Here is a 6,349-nt window from a genome sequence, read left to right on the forward strand (position 1 = left end):
CCAAGCTAAGTGTAAACAGACAGATATAGCAATGCAGGTATGAGAAGAACATGGCGATCAAGGTATTGGATGGCTGAAGAACAACAGTCTAGGTAATGCTACCAGATGAGCCACAATCGGCAGAAGTGGTGGCTAATGGTGCAAGAAATCTAAAAAGAATAGTACAGGGGAAAGAAAGCAATTGTGGCCCTAAGATCAACTGTAGCAGCAGGGCTGGAATTAATTCTGTTTACCTCCATTTTCAGGCCCACAAGAATCCTAGAGGAGCAGCTCCTTAAATATATACAGAAAAGTAGATACATAGGACAAAAGGGGAGAGGGCTATAATGAATATTAACATGTGCAACTCAGATCCTCCTTCAGGGAAGGACTAGCTAGCTGCCTTCAGGATTTGTTACAGTTATATGAGTCGTCTATTGCTGCTATCAAGCTATCCATCAAACTTAGAAGCTTAAGAATTTATCTCAGACTCTTATAGGTTATCAATTTGTATATGGCTTAACTGGGTGCCTCTTGCTCAAGGTCACTCATGAGGTTGTATCAGTCTGCTGGCTGGGGCTGCACCTGCATCTGAAGATTCTACTATGTCGGGTATTTGGAGGGTCACTTCCAAGCTTAATTACATGGTCCTACAGTACCTTACAAGTGACCCTTTCTAGAGGGCTATCTCACAGAATGATAGCTGATTTCCCCAGGGTGAGTGGCTCAAGAGAAAGTGTGAGAAGGACCATCACCCCAGGGTAGCCACACTTGGTGACAGAATGAGGAACAGAACAAAAAGGCCCAACCATTTCACTTTAACATGGGTGGTTGACAGGCAACACACCTCCAGGCTCTGTGCCAGACTGGCCTGGGCACTGTCAGGACCGAATCACAGTTCAAATTTTTCCTCTGGCCAATCCTACTTACCCCTCCTGCATCTCATAAGACTTGATCCCTAATAAACATCTTGTACTCCAAACTTCATCTTCTTTGTGTGTGTGGTGGGAGAAGGTGGTACTATTTCCTTTGGTCTTCTTCCTGAGTGTTTTCCTCCCAGGAAACTCCAAGTCTCCTTTTCTGATTCACTACTTCCTCCCCACTGACCATGGCTCCAGCACAGTGGACCGGAAAGTCCAACCACCCCTAAGCCATACTGGTCTTGTAATATTTTTTCCCAAGGTAGCAGCTACCACCTGGTCTTGTATTTCATATGGTTTTGGTTGTAAAGATGGTAGAGGAGTTAGGGAGATGTTCTCAGAGGATTTTCTTAAATTAAGAGATCTGCTTAGAAATTAAAGCTAGAGACAAAACTAACTTTCAAATGGCAATTTTCTTTAAATTTCACCAAATCTACTTAGTAAACAAATAATGGTTACCAAAAGAGAGATTCTCTCATTGAGATACATGGAAGAGTGGCAGGAGGCAACGAAATACAGCAAACTACTCAGTTTTGTTTTTAATTTTGTTAATAAATTAGTAATGGATTTTTTAAAATTTAGAATGTACGTACTACTTAGGTTCTATCTTTCAAGATATATTATTCTTCAGTGAAATAATTCTCTAATTCTTTGGAGAGAACATAAAAGACCAAATGTAATACATACAATTTAGAAGCAGAGTTATAATGAAAATGCAAATTAATTCAAAGGTCCATAGTGAGATCATTCAGCCATCTGGTCAATAATGAAGTTCTTAATTGTTATAGTATCAGCACCCCAGTCAGAAGACAAGATGGAGAAAAAATCTGCCGCCTTTTAATATTTAATATCTTCTGTCTTATAATATTTTTAAAATTGTAATTAAATTTCAAGAAATAGTTTCCAGCTCTGAAACATTTTTTAATACCATGGAGCACAGCAAACCTTGTAAATACAAAACTTAGAATTTTTTTGAATAATTATTTCCCATGCTGTGTAATGAACAAAAAAACTTAAATACTATATTCATAATTCAGCATACAAAATATGTAGCAATAGGGATTCTGTAAAGAATAACATTAATTCATCCAAGACATATTTATTAGCATCCATACTGTGCCAGAAACTGTTCCAGGTATTGGACAGATAGAGCAATAACCAAAGCAGACAAGATTCCCTGCCTTCATGGTGTCTGCATTCTACCCCAGGAGACACAAAGTAAAGTAAATAAATAAAATACATAGTACATCAAATCAGTTAAAAGTTATAAAAATAAAAGCAGAGAAGAGTGATGTGACATGTGGCTGAGGGGTGGGGAATGAGAGTGGAAAGTTTAGATTCTGTGTTGAGGAAAGACCCCACTGAGAAACTGACTTGAGTGAAGACCTAAAGGAAGTGAGGTGATGAGCCTCACACACATCTTAGGGAAAGACCGCCTACGAGTAGAGACAGTGATTGAGAAAGTCCCCGAAGCAGGCTTCAGTCTGGCGTGAGTAAGAAACAGCAAGGTGGCCAGTACTGTCATCGAAGAGTGAAGGAGGGCACGATACCAGAGACGAGGTTTGAGATGGGGAAGGCAGAAGTATGCGTTAGGGGCACAAGGAGGACTTGGCCTTTACTCTGAGGAAGATGAGGCCTTTGAAGAACTTTGAGCACAGGTGACATGGCAGGATCTCGCTGAGTTTTAACAGGATTACTCCAGCTGTCCTGGGGAGTCATAAACGGAGCAAAGTAAGGAATGGGGACCCAAGTTCAGAGCTACACCAAGGAGAGAGGTGACGGGGATTTGTCCAGGACGACGGCATCAGTTGTTGTTCAGCTGATAACTTGTTTCTGACTCTTTGACACCCATGAATAGCAACACACCGGGTTTTCCTCTCTTTCATGTCTCCCAGAGTTTGCTCAAACACATGTCCATTGAGTTGGTGATGCCATCCAACCATTTCATCCTCTGTCACCCCCCTTCTCTTCCTGCCCTCAATCTTTCCCAGCATCAGGGTTTTTTCCAATGAGTCAGCTCTTCACATCAGGTAGCCAAAGTTTTGGAGTTTCAGCTTTGCATTAGTCCTTCCAGTGAATACTCAGGGTGGATTTCCTTTAGGATTGACTGGTTTAATCTCCTTGCATTCCAAGGGACTCTCAAGAATCTTCTCTGGCACCACAATTCAAAAGCATCAATACTTCAGCACTCAGCCTTCATGATCCAACTCTCACATCCATACATAACTACTGGAAAAACCAAAGCTTTGACTATACAGACTTTGGTCAGCAAAGTGATGGCAGCAGAGCTGGTGAGAAGTGATCACTTTCTCAGGTAGAATTTTTCATTTAATGAGGACTTCAAATACTCAGAACATTTTACTTTACTCTGTAATCCTTGTCATATACAAAAGTGAAAGTGAAGCCGGTCAGTTGTGTCCGACTCTTTGCGACCCCATGGACTATAGCCTACCAGGCTCTTCTGTCCATGGGATTTTCCAGGCAAGAATACTGGAGTGGGTTGCCATCTCCTTCTCCAGGAGATCTTCCCAACCCAGGGATTGAACCCGGGTCTCCTGCATAGTAGGCAGACACTTTACCATCTGAGCCACCAGGGAAGTCTCTTCCAAAAGAACCAATACATGTGACACTTAGTAAAGTGACCCAAGAGCCCTTCAATATCCAGTCTTTTTCTCCTAGCTGCTTCTGCTAATCTCTTAATCTGGCATGCTTTTTCTGTCCCTTCCTCTTTCCCTATCCTACCCTTAAACTCTATTTACAATGGTTAAATTTTTGTATTAACTTGACTGGACCAGAAGATGCCCAGGTATTTTAGTCAAGCATTATTTTTGGTGTGTCTGTAGAGTATTTCTGGAAGAGATTAGTACTTGGATTACTGGACTGAGGAAAGTAGATTGACCTCCCCAATGTAGGTGGGCACCATCCAAGCCACTGAGTACTCAAAGGAATAAAAAAGAGAATGCAAGTGAATTCTCTCTCTGCATGACTGTTGAGCTGAGACAATGGTTTCCTGCTCTTGGACTGATAATTTACACTCTTGGTACTCAGGCCTACAGACTCAAATGAGAATTTACATTACCAGATTTTTGGGGTCTCCAGCTTCAATGTGGGATTTCTCAGTTTCAATAATTTCATGAGTCAATTTCTTATAAAAAATCCCATTTAATATTCTTACCTATTTATCTATCTCCTATTTGTTGTATTTCTCTATAGAACCCTGACTATTAATACACTACTCAGCCCCATGTATCAAGACGCATTACAGAAGTGATTCTTCTTATATTACAGCTTTCTTATTTTTACCAACTAAAAAGAAATTAATTCCTCTTTGCTTCAACCACAGTGTCTTTCTACATCTCTCATTTCTCCCTTTGGCATTGTACCACAGTACAGTCCTTATCACAACCATTAGACTACCAACTTTGTACCTTCCAGTTTCCCGAACAGTGTTGTGAATGTTTCTTGAAATTACTTCATACCCAATGGGCATTTGTTTTTAATTAGACATAGCCAAAAATGAAGGCCAATTCTTTATATACTTGGCATTGCCATGGTTGTTAGGGATACTGGTATCAATTGTATTAAATTAGCTCTGTGATTTTTTTTCCCTAGGTAAAGAAAGCCAAATTATCAGCATCTTAAAATTTTGAACTGTGGTGTTGGAGAAGACTCTTGAGAGTCCCTTGGACTGCAAGGAGATCCAACCAGTCCATTCTGAAGGAGATCAGCCCTGGGTGTTCTTTGGAAGGAATGATGCTAAAGCTGAAACTCCAGTACTTTGGCCACCTCATGCAAAGAGTTGACTCACTGGAAAAGACTCTGATGCTGGGAGGGATTGCGGGCAGGAGGAGAAAGGGACGACAGAGGATAAGATGGCTGGATGACATCACCGACTCAATGGACCTGAGTCTGAGTGAACTCCAGGAGTTGGTGATGGACAGGGAGGCCTGGCATGCTGCGATTCATGGGGTTGCAAAGAGTCAGACACGACTGAGCAACTGAACTGAACTGGACTAAAATGGCAGGTAAAAAGAAGACTAAAGAGAGAAGAATAAAGTGATGTAGTCATGGATACCAACTAGATAATATAATAGGGTCTTTAGACAAGAGCAGAGTGTAAGATCTGGACTAGACACATAGGAGCAAAAATTGGAAAGGACCTTGTGTATAGGATTTCATACCAGAAAAATCAAATAAAATTCAAAACTCATGAAGGGAAAATTACAACAAATAGAATTAAAATGATTCCAAAGATATAAGATGATGACACAAACCTGCAAAAAAGAAAAAAGGATCTATCATACAGAGTGCATCAGGAGAAGCTCATTTACTCTTCAAACAACTATAGGAATAACAAACCAGCTATAAAAATGGAAACTATAGATGCCTTTCCCAAAATAGAAATATAATCCCAGTCATGAATAAGTAGAAGTCAAGGTCAAGAATATATCAGTATGACATATTTTGGAGGTAGTCACTAATGTCTTGGGAAAAGTTCATTGTTATTAGTTTAATCTAAAATGAACCTCTTAAAGAGAAGTCAAAGAAATGAGTCAATACACAGGATCAGATTATCAAACTAGATTCATATGACTCAGGTTTTACTCAATATCAAATTTTACTAAATAATGGTAAGAATATTAGGCATTCAGGAGGCTCAGATGAAGCAGAGTGAGTTCCAGGACATTAACAGTGATTCCCTAGGTCCCTTCTTCCCACATAAAGAAACATACGGGAGACATGCACCTCTAGCCTAGGATAACAGATAAAGTCTGAAAGGGTGGCTCTTAGATTCCTCAGGTAGCAGGCCATGTTTAAATTACGAAATGTCTCGATTTAATACTCGGTAGCTTTCTGTACCCTATGTGACATTCTCCAAAGAGCCATGTCATTTTTCCTGGATTTCATTTATTGTATGTAATCCTTAAAAATATCCCTCTATGGTCATTTAAAAAATAAAATCTAGTATACTGTATTGGTGTTTTTCTTTCTGGCTTACTTCACTCTGTATAATAGGCTCCAGTTTCATCCACTTCATTAGAACTGATTCAAATGTATTCTTTTTAATGGCTGAGTAATACTCCATTGTGTATATGTACCACAGCTTTCTTATCCATTCAACTACAGCTTTCTTATCCATTCATCTGCTGATGGACATCTAGGTTGCTTGTCCTGGCTAATATAAACAGTGCTGTGATGAACATTGGGGTACATGTGTCTCTTTCAATTCTGATTTCCTCAGTGTGTATGACCAGCAGTGGGATTGCTGGGTCATAAGGCAGTTTAATTTCCAGTTTTTTAAGAAATCTCCACACTGTTCTCCATAGTGGCTGTACTAATTTGCATTCCCACCAACAGTATAAGAGGGTTCCCTTTTCTCCACACCCTCTCCAGCATTTATTGCCTGCAGATTTTTGGATCACAGACATTCTGACTGGTGTGAAATGGTA

General features: G+C 40.0%; 1 non-coding gene across 1 annotated transcript; it reads right to left on the reverse strand.

Moving 5' to 3' along the window:
- Positions 1–3,424: 3,424 nt before the first annotated feature.
- On the reverse strand, positions 3,425–3,496 carry TRNAS-ACU (transfer RNA serine (anticodon ACU)). Its single transcript has one exon. It is a non-coding gene; the product is annotated as a tRNA-Ser (tRNA).
- Positions 3,497–6,349: the final 2,853 nt, after the last annotated feature.

Source organism: Capricornis sumatraensis, chromosome 3 (assembly GCF_032405125.1).
Source record: "Capricornis sumatraensis isolate serow.1 chromosome 3, serow.2, whole genome shotgun sequence".
NCBI lineage: Eukaryota > Metazoa > Chordata > Mammalia > Artiodactyla > Bovidae > Capricornis > Capricornis sumatraensis.